Source organism: Ctenocephalides felis, unplaced genomic scaffold (genome assembly GCF_003426905.1).
Source record: "Ctenocephalides felis isolate EL2017-DRISC unplaced genomic scaffold, ASM342690v1 CF-g0.4_SCAFFOLD_01886, whole genome shotgun sequence".
Lineage (NCBI taxonomy): Eukaryota > Metazoa > Arthropoda > Insecta > Siphonaptera > Pulicidae > Ctenocephalides > Ctenocephalides felis.
The window spans coordinates 83,516,828-83,531,735 of record NW_020538040.1 but is presented as its reverse complement, the minus strand read 5'-3'; the positions used below and the strand labels follow the sequence as shown (position 1 = coordinate 83,531,735).

The 14,908-nt window shown below is 30.1% G+C and overlaps 1 protein-coding gene across 7 annotated transcripts in view; it reads right to left on the bottom strand.

The window, feature by feature from the left end:
* Nucleotides 1-14,908, bottom strand: part of LOC113378477 (muscleblind-like protein 1) — a 248,109-nt gene that overhangs the window by 221,516 nt on the left and 11,685 nt on the right. For 6 of the 7 annotated variants that reach the window (XM_026619005.1, XM_026619008.1, XM_026619010.1 and 3 more), the window contains exon 2: nucleotides 9,071-9,158. The gene's annotated coding sequence lies outside the window, so the exon portion shown is untranslated. Of the gene's footprint in view, nucleotides 1-2,622; nucleotides 2,790-9,070; nucleotides 9,159-14,908 lie in introns of those variants that run through there. The other variant, XR_003367190.1, reaches the window with a different exon arrangement.

Genomic DNA, 14,908 nt, shown 5'->3' with positions numbered 1-14,908 from the left:
TGTAAAAAGCTTTTAGGATTATATGGTTTAAAATAAAAAAGCTTTAAATTTGTATATAGATTTCATCAAGTTGAGAAAATATTTGCTTTTAAATATACTTACAAAACTCGAATAACATAGCTAAATCAAATAAAAGTAAAAAGTAATACAAGTAAAGACGTCCGTCAGTTAACATAGCAGAACCGAAGTCAGTTATAAAGCAGCCTTCATAATAAATTTGGTTATGTTCAAGAATTTAGATCCATGCCTACGTATGGTAATATAAATGTATCATTCGTATAAATATGTATTTATAACAAAAAGAAAGTGGTCACCAACAGATGAATTTTTATTTTAGTTTATTTTTTCCTTTTCTTTCGTTGAAACGATCAGCAGTTTTTGGGAGGGTGGCGGACGGGTTCGGTCCATGTCCATAAACCGGTCTGCAATCCTGTAGCGTCAATTCTTTCAAACTGTAGAACAACGAGCAAACTGGTCTCGTTGAGAAAAATCCATGGACCAGGGTCGTATGCAATTCGAAATTAGGAGTGTAAACTTGACACTAGATATAAATTCATATAAAAACGTACAATGAACCATGTTAAATAAATCCTGTTTTAATATGATGATTCATCAGGTTTCATTTAAATAACGAATACAGAACATACTCGAATATTAAATTTGTTTTGTATTTAGAACATTGTTATAGATAAATAATATGAAACTATTAGATAATAGTAATAAATGTAATAAAATGTAAATGAAAATCTTATTTGTTGATAAATTATTTGCAAAACCAAAAATTATTTATTTTCAACTAATTACATAGCGCATTAATTACTCGTTAGGTATAATAATTATAAATTAATTTTGTGATATTTTCAAAATAAAATTCCTCTTTCGAACTTTAGAAACAGGTTTACAGGCAGATATGCAAAAATCATATATTGTTCTTTTGATTCTTTATTTCTTAAATTTTATATAGAAATATCATCAAACAGATATATTCATTTGCAAGTGTGCTAATGGATATACTAACCTACACATTTTATTGTATAAATTCTCACACATATATATATATATATATATATATATATATATATATATATATATATATATGTCTGTATATGTGTATGAAGGTACGCACCTGTGAAGTAATATTTATCCACAAACTTATCACAAAGCAAATCATGATATCAATATATAAACAAGTATTCCAGATAAATGAGCTTTATGAAGCACAACTTTTACTAATTTTTGCTTTCAAAAGCATTTTGTTTACCAGTGTGATAGTGTAATCAAAATAGGCCATGTTCAAGGAACCTATATATTTTTCTAATTGACATGTAACAATAATAATAATAAACTGTAGTACAATTTTAATTAATAATTTTGTTAAAAACTACTTATTTATATAATTCCTGGCATTAAGTAAATTAAATTAAATGATTTAATTCAGTTTTGTTCATTCATTGAAATAAAGCATTACATAAACAACTTTGAGTATTAAGAAATATTTGATACAAATACTTCAATCTGGTCTGCTGTTTTAAATTGTAAAATCTGGACTTGAAATGAATCATAAACCAAATAAATTAAATAACATCTTTGAATGTCCATCGAAATCATTATATTACTGCACCTTGAATTGATAATGTAGGAACATAAAAAATTACAATGAGACCAAGGTCCACGATGAGTTGCTTATATTATTACGAGCGCCTGTACTTTATGAAGAACACACCCCGATCCTTCCAGACGTTGCTTATAAAGTACGCACGGTATTGGAACTGAAAGGGTTCAAGACTTCAAAGCTTCATGTATTTACATAAATATGAATTCTCGCATGTGGCGGTGAGTCTAGTGAGCCATGTGTGTACGTGTTTCGATCGTCTATATCGAGAGAACTTCTCATGATTTATAATAACGGTTTTCGTATCTTAATTGACCTGATATTTCGAGTATTATAGTGCATATATAATATTAATACCAGTTGATTCATAGCTGTTACTAAACTGTCCATTTTATCTATCGCCTCTGGTCGAATGTTTCTGATAAAAATAGATTAAAGCTTACTTTTGATGTTGCAAAATTGTTTAGTACAGTTTTCAAGCAGCCGTAATAAATTTCTTACGTAATATTCTAAAATTAGATTCGCACTTAAAATTCCGTGCCTTTAGTAACGCTATAATTTTTATATGTGAATCGTAAAATTATTTTATTATTTTTTATTAACCTGATAACACTTGAACAATATTTTCAATAATATGGAATAATATGCGCAGTTTATTAAAATTTCAAATAATAAAAAGTAACGTTAGCTCGCCGTAGATATATACAGATGCAATTACAATCTTAATAATTTTCTTTCGACAAATATTTAACTATAAAAAGTAAGTTAGCACAACATTTTTAACAATCTATCGACTAGAACCCACTTATTGCAATTACGATTTGCAAGTAATATCTTAATTCGTTGTATGTTACACTTTAACAAATGTTTTATCATTGAATTTAATTACACATTCAGAAAAATTCATTTTAATACTTTATTCATTGTGATATAATTTCATTACATATTATACAAATCACTTCTTTTCACACAGATATTCCATTTTCGGAACAAAGAGCTTATCTTTCCAGATAATAAATGGCACTTTTAATCTCTTTTTAATCTCGCTTCTTTTTATAGTTCCTCGAAAAATTACTTTAAAATGATAGTTTATTTTAGTAATGCTTCTTATCGATTTTCTTCTCAATTCTATGCTGCTTAAGAACTTCAGTGGTGACGATCAAATATCATAGCGTACCTATGACGAAATAACATTTAACGATAATTCAACAACGCATTAAATAGTATAAATAGTGATATGACGTTAAATAACACAAAGCGAGTGGTTAATTATTAATTGCATAGAATTGTTTCTGAAACATAAATAGTCTATATCATGCACACACTAGGTAATATTCATTATTACATAGTATTCATAATTCCATAGGTCAGTCAATAATTACAAGCACATTACAAATGTACATGTTTGCAAAGGGCATTGTGAATTGTTATTATATGTATGTAATATTCAGCAGCGAAAGAATTAGGAACTGAATCGCTTTATATAACCATCCTTAAAATAACTTACACACCCATGCCGTATTATGAAATAGAATTCGTTTATTCGTTATCCACATAAAACAAAAACATCATATTTTATGACAAATCATTGCTAAATAATCATATTCTACATAATTAAAATTGTGTTAGAGATATCGACTGCTGTAAATATTGTTAGCAAATTTAGGATCTACAGTTAGACGTCACACAAAGAGCATATGCTCAATAATATCACCCCAATTAGAAAATAAGCTCTACTGTAGGGCAACCATAAAATGATCAATCAAGCAGAGACAAAGAATATTTGAAAAGCAAGTCTGGACGTTGTCAATTTCTAGATTTGTCAAAATGTAAAACATAAATGACCAAAAGAATCGATAAGGATTCTCGAAAGGCATATTAATATATATCACGATTTATAAATTAATAACTAAAAACTTGCTCATAAATGAGCAATACACATTACTACATTTCATTTTCCCAAATCAACTGATAGCCCCTGGAAGCTGTTAATCTCAATTTGACTACAAGCTACTCAATTTGGGTTTTATGACTGATAGAATTTGAATAATTTTCAACAATTAAGATTAGCAAAAAATTCTCGAACAAGGTGAAAAAGCTCGACACAATGAGTATTTTCGTATTAATTAAGAATCTGGATTACAGAGCAGATTTAAGAAATAAACGCATTCATTTTATTGCATACAAATTCCAATTACGAGAAGGATTCGGGTTGATATGTTAAAAAGAAGGATAAAAAAGAAGCACGGTCGCCAGATAATCGACAGAGGACATAAATAACAATGACGGGTAATGGGTCGGCGAACCCGCATTGATTCCGTTGTTCGTTCCAACTTCGTTCGACGGTCTTCAGTCAATTTCCAATTTGTTCTTTAGCCATTTCATTGCGAGTCTCTTTAGAAATTATGCTGATTAAATCATTTGATAGACTGCAAAATAAATACATTTATTTCTAACATCAGGTACAAAATGGCTATTAAGCAGACTGAATAAGTTATGCCATTCAAAGATGAATGGGATACAGATAAATTCGGGGATAGCATAATTAAACACACATTTCTAAATACTTTTAAGTTCAAAAAAGCAACAAAAAAATTTCTGTGAACGCCAATATTTTCAGAAAACAGAGATGTAAATAAAAAGAGTAAAAAAATACAGATGTTGAAAAAAAATTATAAATTTAAACTCGAAAAAATAGAATAAGCTTATTTATTCATATTTGAATAAATTACACATAATCACATTTTTATGCGTTTATAATAATTTAAAGAAAAACTAAACTAACTTAAAAAAACTAGACATTGAAGATTATACGCCAGACTAAAATTAATAGCATAAAACAATTTTGTGTGGCAAAATGTTTAATTATTCTATTAATATATTGTATAGATCGATTATAGCAATAACATATGACATAAAAAAGCTTCAAAATTCTGGTCAGAAAAACATTAATTATCAAAGAAAAATCTACCAGAAAAATAATAATTAAATAAATAAACACAAACATCCTTGTTTTTAAAATAGTGCATCCTTGAGTGTGTATTTATTGCAAGAACGCATATCTAACCTGAATGCTAAATATAACACCTACGTGTGACTAACATTAACTGGATATCCGATTCAAACGTAAAACTGATTAGAAGCAAAACTTGAGGCACAGAAAGGACGAAAGTTTGTTTGCAAACCTGATATATATATATATATTGAGCAAATTATAAAACTAATATTACTATATTTTGTAAATTGGAAATCTATCACAGTAAAGCAATGTAGTTTGAAAATTTGTTGCTCTACATGCTTTAGTTTGACTGACTTGTATTTTAGTTAAATTCAACAAATCTAAAACCGCCTTCTCGAAACGTTCAACTGTAAATACTTAAATGAAGAAAAAAGCGCGTTTTAAATGTTAAAGCCAATATCAAATACTATAGCACAATAACACAATAGTGTATTTGGCAATTACCATGAACTTCATTTTGGAATCTATTTTATTACAATATTAATTAGAATTTTCATTTGTAAAGAAATTTCAATTTTACACTAAATACAAAGCCATGATCAAACATTAAATAGAGACGTGATGCATATTAGAGCTAATTCATGTATGTATATCCATCCAAAAATTGAACTTTCCATGGTATCATGATATTGAAAGACAGTCATATCCCCAATTATCCAAAACGTCACGTAAAATCTGTACTAAACTTAAAATCGACTTTCGTTGTAATAAAATTATTCCTTAAATCGTAGATCAACTATAGGAACACATGGGTACGCAATAATACGTGTTCATAAATATATAAGTTTGTAACTTGACAACTGTAAATACTTGACCGAAGAAAAAAGCTCGTTTTAAATGTTAAAGCCAATATCAAATACTATAGCACAATAACACAATAGTATATTTGACAATTTCCATGAAGTTCATTTTGGAATCTATTTCATTATAATATTATTTATAATTTTCGTTTGTAAAAATTTTCCATTTTACACCAAATACAAAGCTCAAACATTAAATAGAGACGTGATGCATATTAGAGCTAATTCATGTATATCCATCCAAAAATTGAACTTTCCATGGTATCATGATATTGGAAGACAGTCATATTCCCAATTATCCAAAACATCACGTAAAATCTGTACTAACTTAAAATCGTTTTTCGTAGTAATAAAATCATTCCTTAAATCGTAGATCAACTATAGGAACACATGCGTACGCAATAATACGTGATGTTCATAAATATATAAGTTTGTAACTTGACAACTGTAAATACTTGACTGAAGAAAAAAAACTCGTTTTAAATGTTAGAGCCATAATATCAAATACTATAGCACAATAACACAATAGTATATTTGACAATTTCCATGAAGTTCATTTTGGAATCTATTTTATTATAATATTATTTAGAATTTTCATTTGTGAAAATTTTCGATTTTACACCAAATACAAAGCGCAAACATTGAATAGAGACGTGATGCATATTAGAGCTAATTCATGTATATACATCCAAAAATTGAACTTTCCATGGTATCATGATATTGAAAGATAGTCATATCCCCAATTATCCAAAACATCACGTAAAATCTGTACTAAACTTAAAATCGTTTTTCGTAGTAATAAAATCATTCCTTAAATCGTAGATCAACTATAGGTACACATGCGTACGCAATAATACGTGTTTATAAATATAGAAGTTTGTATAGGTTAACAATCGATTTCTTGGGTGCGGTTATCGGCATCGTGCCGTCAAGGATTTGATAAGCTGGATTATCCGATTAGCCCCACGAAGCTTGGCGTCCACAAAGCCCGCGATATGCGATAACGTTATCGTACGGTCATAACCAGGTGCGACCCATTCTAATGGGAGTGTACGACGTCTCGGCAGCGTGTTTCCACGTGTAAAACAATTCATACTTCGACGGTGCATGAATTTCGATTGTACGGATGCGATATTGGACGACTGAACTTTACATTCTCTTTATATGTAAATCGGGATGAAGTAAATTTAAAGATTTCGTATTACGTTATTTCAAGAACAAGAGAACACTATATTTCCATTTTATATGTAATATGCAGTAAGTTTGAATTAAATCATATGGAAGTTGTTATATGTAACAATTAAGACACAAAAACTTGTTTTCTCTCGTAACTGCACAAAAAATAGCAGAATAGCAAGTAGTAAAATATTATGATGGACAAAACCAATCCTCATACTAACATAGGTCAAATATGCCATGAATGTGTCGCTTATCACTGTTTTAATATGATACATTTAACTTTATCCACAAATATTTTAACTATATATCACGAGTTGTTAATAGTGACCATATTTTTTATAGCAAATCCATGACGGGAATTGTACAGTGGCGGGAAGTTAAGATAAATAACATATATTTTACTTTTTTGGCATTAAAATTTATACACAACAAATACTAGCAATATAATGAAAATCAGATTTTTATTATATTTAGATTAACCAAATTTTTGATCAGATAATGAGAATCTATGTATATCACTTGTATTATTTCTACTCCAAGTCGAGTATTCCGATATGTACTATTTCTTGATTCTGTTGTAAAAATAATTCTAGTTTACTATATTGAAAATGAAATATTAAAATTAGGAACCTTTCCATAGGCACGGATAATCCGTCCAAAAAACATAAAACCAGGTCAAATATTTCTTCTAGACAAATCCGGGAAGCCAAGCGTAAACTTGGGAATCTCCCGGCCAATTCGGGACATGTGGTCACCTTATTAACCACTTGCACTTCAGTATCGCCTTACTTGCTTTATTTGACTATGAAAATTTTGGAGTACTGGAGCATTAAGGGTTATTACAGAAATAGACGTATGTAAGCGTACATACATCAAGTAAAACAACGAATAAATCCCCTGCGTTAATACCTATTTATTTTCCATAATTAATTCATGCAATTATAGTTATCAAAAACCAATTGTATACACCACAACATTTTTCCTTTTCATTTAAATAAATGTCTAAAAGTAGGATCTTCGCAGCCAACAAAAACACGAAAGGTGCAGATGCAGCGCGTGCCCAATTCGACAAATATGCGCACGCGAAAATTCTCCTGCGGGACGACGAAGGCCCCTCGCGACGTCAGCTAAAAAAATCTTAAAGTAAACATTAACCGACGGTCAACCCGGTCATATGGCACGCGTCATATTGTGTTATGTCTGAACAGATGTCCAACTCGCTTTCGGCCCGTACGGGGATAAGGCATAAGATAGGGTCCAATTACAAAACTTGGTTTTGCCGATTTAACATAGTGCACCTATGACCCTACCGAGGGCCACGATTTAAGGTCATTGCGGATACTTGAAAACAACGGTTAAAGAAACAAATTGCACGCCTGTCTAAAGAAAACTTGTTGATAAACTGAATACTTTGGCAAATTTAATTCAAATGGCGTATAGAAAAAATATCGACAAAAAGTAAATGATTTAAACGTAACCGAAAACAACTATGAACTCAATTGACTTTCACAGTAAGTGTTATTATATTTACATTATCACTAAATTACTCATGTCTTCATATCGAGTATTTCTAATAAATTTTACGATCGAATAAATCAAATTGCATCTAAAACAAGAAACAACCAAAATATGAATATCAGAAAGAACAGCAAATCTTTTGAAATAACGTAGCCAGGAGTTATATCAATAAAACGTTTCAAATGTACAAAAATTCATAGTCATGACCCAGATTTTTATTAGAATGTTTCAATGTTGATTTTAAGTGCACATCGTATTTGCCAGCTTGTCTAAACTATACAAACATTAAACAAAAGAATTGACTCTTTTTTAAGATTTTATCAATTGCAGTATACATCAGGAAACACGAAATCTATTCATTTCAAAAAGCAAAGTACTTTAATGTATCATTATGCATTACATTTATTTTTGGCGAACATCCAAACTTTTTCAGTACGAATGAACGTGCTTAAACATATATTTTCAAGTATACATTAACTACACATTTTTTATTCCGTGTAGTTATATAAATATATATATATATATATATATATATATATATATATAACATAATTGTTAGTTAAATAATAACCCACAAAAACGTTTCTATTGAAAGAAATTGAGTTGAATTTGATGTATCAGCATTTTATAACAATTATTAACTTCTACTAATGATATTCGGACACAATAAATGAATTATTAATAAAACGAACATATATATATATATATATATATATATATATATATATATATATGATAAGTGAAATTTATATTATTTGTAAAAAAAATTTGGTATAAGGTAATGTGAGTATGATGTAGACATTTCAATGAAGAATGCGATAATCCCAATTAACGCAATATGAAATCAAATTAATATCAATTACTAATTACAGAACTAGCAACAAAGTGATATAAGCAACATGATTCAATGAATGATTTTTAAAAATTGTCTCACAAGAATACCTGGCAAAAGTCTGTGATGTGCACTGCTAATGGTTGGGAGTGATGCGAGATTGTGGTAGTTGCATATGGACTTCTAAATGCGTTTTATCTGTAAAGCACAAAAAATAATATATAATATATTGCAAAATATTTTATGCGAGATAAGAGCACTAATACATCCTAGATCACGTAAATGTTCGATTACAAGCAAAAAATACCAACTCTTACACAGCTCAATATAATTTGCCATTTCAATTCATAGCGACTAATTTTAATCGTAATGTAATATCATAAGATGTGTTACATTTGATTTAATTACAATAAACTTTTAAATGTTAGAACATAATAGATTTACATAGTAGTAAATCCAATTTTGTATCATATTTCACCTGATGTTACTACAAAATATTGATAGTTTAAGTGCGAAATAATACACTTTTCAATACAGTTCATTTCTGATATTCAGTCATGCGATTCCAACTTAGCAATCAATGAATGCAAGACAACATATATAAATCACATGTCTTCGAACATAAATCAAGCCCTGAAACAGTTTGAAGTTAAGTTTTATCGGTTTGCAAAAATTCTCATTGAATAGAGGCGGTACCACATATGATTGCATCGGGTCTCAAATATACCCGCGGATGGGTATTCCATTGTCGTGAGCACCCGCACATATGACGCGGTGGTAATGAATAATAAATATATCGCAGCAAATAGCGACGCGAAACGCACCGACGACGCTGGCAACAATCCTCAATGTTTACAGATAAGCTGCATGAAAAATATATTTTACGATTTCAAATATTGTCTAAATTTACCCCGAAAGCAGCGTATTGAGAATTTATTATGATAAGAATCATAATTTATCACTTAAGATGCTTTTATTTAAGAAAATATCATTCAAATATTTTCATACGTACAATGTTTGTCAACAGTCAAATAACATATGACCAAAAAATAAATAAATAAGTAAAAAAATAATTGCGCAGTTATTTTATTCATAGCATAACAAAAACAGAATGTATTGCTGAAATGTATTTTGATAGAATTCTTCAAGACTTGCTCTCTGATCATTCGCTTTATCTGAATTTGTACACAGATATTTAAAAGATTTCCATTTCCACCCGACACCCAAAAGGCCGAAGGCAAATCTACCATAAAAAATATATGAAAATCCACACTGAATAATTATGAATCACACAGAGAAAGCTATAAATTACTTTAATGCGATAATTTATTTATTGGCTTCAATTGAAACACGTAGTTCCTGAATATAGAGTCTCTTGCCCATCGTTACTGAGATTCTCTCGAAATAGTTGATTTCTAATCAAGCAGACTATATTTGATGTCTTGGTAGGGGTCTAGATTTGTCGTAAAGTATATATTCAAAGTTATAGTAATCGCAACAAAAACGAAAATGAAAATTTTTATACATCGTTACGCTCTAAACCTTCCGAACATTTTGGAATACCTTAGAAAAAATGGATGTATGTGTGTGTGCGCGCGTGTGTATGTGTGTGCGGATACAAATTTTCGTCGACGATTTCGGGAACACGGATGAAGCGATTTGAATAATTCAAAAAACATTCGATTCGTATTGATAAGGAGACGTGCTGATTTAGTTTTTGGCGAAGGCAGGTCTAACCGTTCAAAAGATATGGGGCAAAAAGTGCCAAAAACGGTAACTCAGGTTTTAAGAGAACAAAGCGTTCGATTTGAATAATTCAAAAAACATTTTACTTGTATTAACAAGATGAAGAACTGATCAAATTTTCATGAAGGCAGGTCTAGCGGTTTCGGAGATCTAGTGAAAAAAGTAAAAAAATGTCATCTGGCGGTCAAAAATGATCATTAGACATATGCACAGCAAATTATCAGATATTTTATAGACATTTTAACAATAAGTATAAATTTTGTTTAGATACCTATGGGTTCCGTACCAGGCGCGGCGTTTACGCGCTTCGATATTTCGTCTCTATGCAGTTAAAGCAGTACGATTGCTTTGAAAAAAAGTTCAGAATTTCCAAAATATTTCAAAATACACTTTTCTTCGAAAAGTTTTTTTTTTCAAAAAAAAGTAAATTTTTGTCAAAAATTTATAGTTTCTCAAAAATCTAATTTTTCAGAGTAATTTATTTCAAAAATGTTAATCTTTAACAAAAAAAAAAATTGGTACGGGAAGTTCCAGCAATTTGCCTTAAGGCAGATTAAGACTAGTTTGATAGTTTGATTTAAAAGCTATTTGTAAGACAAGACAAAACTAGATCGAAAATTTTGGCGCTCGTTTAGAAGATTATCTCAACCACTGCGGTTGTCACTTAAACAATGTCATCTTTTAATTAGCAAATATTCTTGCTATTAAATTGTATAGTTTTCTTTATACGATTTTAAAATATGAATTAATAGTTGTATACTTTATATATCTTTAAAAGTATCATAGTGAAGCATATGGTACAAATTTGATAACTTTCATAAAGACTGGAAGAAGACAATTTGATCCGGCTCAGTGGAGTTAATGTTTGAGATGTCGGCGTTTCTACTTTAGTAAGTCTTTTCCCGCACAGGAGCACCCAAAAGCCCTTTTGGCACGGATCACTATGCTTTGCGCCGTCCGACTTGCAGAATAACAGAATACGTTGCAAATTCACGCCAGACGTACAAGTTTCGCCATTATATAGTTTATTGAGAAGCTGTGCAATACATCACGTGTGTATCCTATAGTTGCAAATCCGATCTGACGGAAATACCTAATAAATCGGACCGCTCAAAGAGGATTGCTGTTAGGCAAGAAACATGCTAGTGCATAGGGAACACCGGAATTGGTTATAATAAGACGATCATGAATTTAATCTGAATAATTCATTGATAAATAATGGTAATTATGTTAATCATATTCGCACCAATAATTTATCCAAAATTGGACGAAGCTATTTGTTAAAGTTTTCATATTAGACCTAATTGTCCTAGAAGGTATAGTTCAATTATTTCATGTTCAGATATTTCATGCATAATAAGACGTTTATATATTAATACTTCGATATTCTCTGTATTTCTTGCATCAAAATTTGTATATACTTAAAACAATGTCACAGATTATTTTAAATAGTTATATCAATCAGTAATTTTTTTCCTATGAATAATCATAATTACTTATTGAATTTTAAACCAATTTTTCAGTAAACTATTCCCAGCCTCCCGTTATCATGCAAAACTTAGAGAAGGCATTGTATTCTTTTCATTTCACGATCATATTTTATCCACACAGAATTCTTATACCGAACCGTTCAGACGTAAGAAATAAGCAAGTAATTTTTCTATACCGCTGCGTCGGCGATGGCGATCAATATTCAAATCGCGCTGGACAAACTACAATCTGATTGACCGGTTCCACTAAGAACGTATTTAAAACGAAAATAAAGATAATGAGAGTGGATAAATAATATAAATTGATTTCTGAATTTATGCATAATAATCAAATTTGCGTCACTACAAATACCACCCCTTTGTAAAAAGCCAATCAATCAATTGCCAAAGCTTGCATGTGTAATAAGTCGCATTTAAAACTTTTTCATAATGTGATAAAAATATAGCACCAGTATAAATAACTATCAATAAAAGTTCGCTAGATAAATCAATATTGAGATAATTAAATCCACGCTAAAGTCAAAGTTCAAATTGTATATGTACAGTTAATAGACAAAGTGTCTTTTAGAAGAATAAATTAGTAATACAGTCAAGTCATTGACGCTACATACAGAATACTAGAACATCAAACTAGTGGCCCGATAACATTATGCCTTAAGGCAAATTATTGGAACTTTTAAAAGCTTTACATTTTTTTTAAATATTTCAAAAATTAAATTTTTGAGGATTATGATTATTTTTTTAAAAAGGACTTTTTTCAAACATATATATTTTCAAATTTTTTGAAAATTTTGAATTTGTTAGCCTCGTAGCTGCCTAAGGGTTAAACAGTATAAATCTTGGTACGGAATCCATAAAAATGTAAACAACTTATTAAAATTTCTATAAAATATCTAATAATTTGATATACATATGTTTAACGATTATTTTTTACTGCAAAATGGCGATTTTTAAATTTTTCATTGAATCTCCGAAACCGCTGCACCTGCTTTTCATCAATTCATCAATACCAAAATTAAATTAATTTTTCATTTCATACAAGTAAAGAATCAAATGCTTTTTGAATCATTTAAATCGGTTGATCCGTGTTCTGAAATCGTCGACAAAAACTTAGTGTCCGCACATACATACATACACACACATACATCCATATTTTTCTAAAGTATGCCAAAATGTTGAGAAACCTTAAAAACGCAAAAATATATAAAAATTTAAATTTTCCATTTGTTTGTGATCACTATAACTTACCCTACGGGAAGTTAATAATATTTATCAGGTATGTATTATTTTCAGGTTATGAATCAGCGAATAACCTTTCAAATATAACGTAGTGAATATTTTAGTACCCTTCAAGCCGTTTGACGCATTACTTAAAACGTTGTATCTCAATAGGCAAGAAAATATTTAAATGCATACATAAATTAGCTCAGAACAACTATTAATTGCTCCTGTGGATAAATTTCAACAAAGCTGTCCATAAATAACAAAGTCGTGGTGTTTTCAAATTATGAGATTGGAAATCTAAAAGTTCTACTTTAATATGCAAGTACGCTTTTACGTCCGGCAACAACTCTCGCATACAATGAAGCTCACATACACTGTCACAAATTGCCCCATTAGCATATGCAGCACACACCGAAATGTATCGCGTTATCAGTCACTATCAGTGCTGCAGTTGTAGCTGTTTATTCGCGACCGTTCGTCCGCGAGGGACATAGGGTTATTACTCAGCCCCCACGAGCGGCGGAGTATAAATAGAACTATTGTGTTATTAGAACGATCGATATGAGAATAGCTATGTATAGTTAGCTGGATTTCCAAGCGAAGAACGACAGTTTTAAGGCTTTTTTCCTTACAAGAACACATGTTATTTACCTATTAAAAATGAAGTATGAAGTTAAAATTTGCTAGAAATCATAAGGTTTTGTTTTCAGTTTTATATCAATTACATACAGAAGTATGTAGGCTTGATGGCTCTATAACCTTCTTACCTTTTTTTTCACTATTTTCAATATCATATATTTGTTATTTCCTGTATAATAAAGTTTATTATGTAATTTAAATAATGTTGGTATCAATTGGAAGTAGGTGTGCATATTGTTATTATTATATTTAAAGTTAATCTAACAATTAGTATAAAAGAAAACAACTTACTTAGAGCTATCCATCTCTATAATTGTATTATTATTATTATATCTCTCATTGTTTTATTACTCTTATTTTTTTATACAATCTACTTATTGTATTTTTAACTTCCCGTGGGGTAGTTACACTAATGTGCCGAAAATTGAAAATGAATATTTTTGCATTTCTCAACGTTTTGAACATTTTGGCATACCTCAGAAAAATGTGGTTTGTACGTCCACGTTTTCGGATCAAGCGATTTGAATGGTTCAAAAAACATTCGATTTCTATTGATAGGGAGATGTGCTGATTAGTTTTTGGAACAGGCAGGTCCAGCCGTTACGGAGATACTAAGCAAAGAGTGCAGAAAACAAATCGAGTTTTTGAGAGAACGGAGCATCCGATTTGAATGATCCAAAATACATTCTATTTGTAATAACGGGTAGAAGTCGTGATTCGTTTTTGGCAAAGGCAGGTCGAGCCATTTCCAAGATACGGCGCTAAATGTACAGAAAAATGCAGTTTTTGAGAGAATTGAATGATTCGAAGCACTTTCTGCTCGTTTTGACAAAATAATTGCTTCTGGGA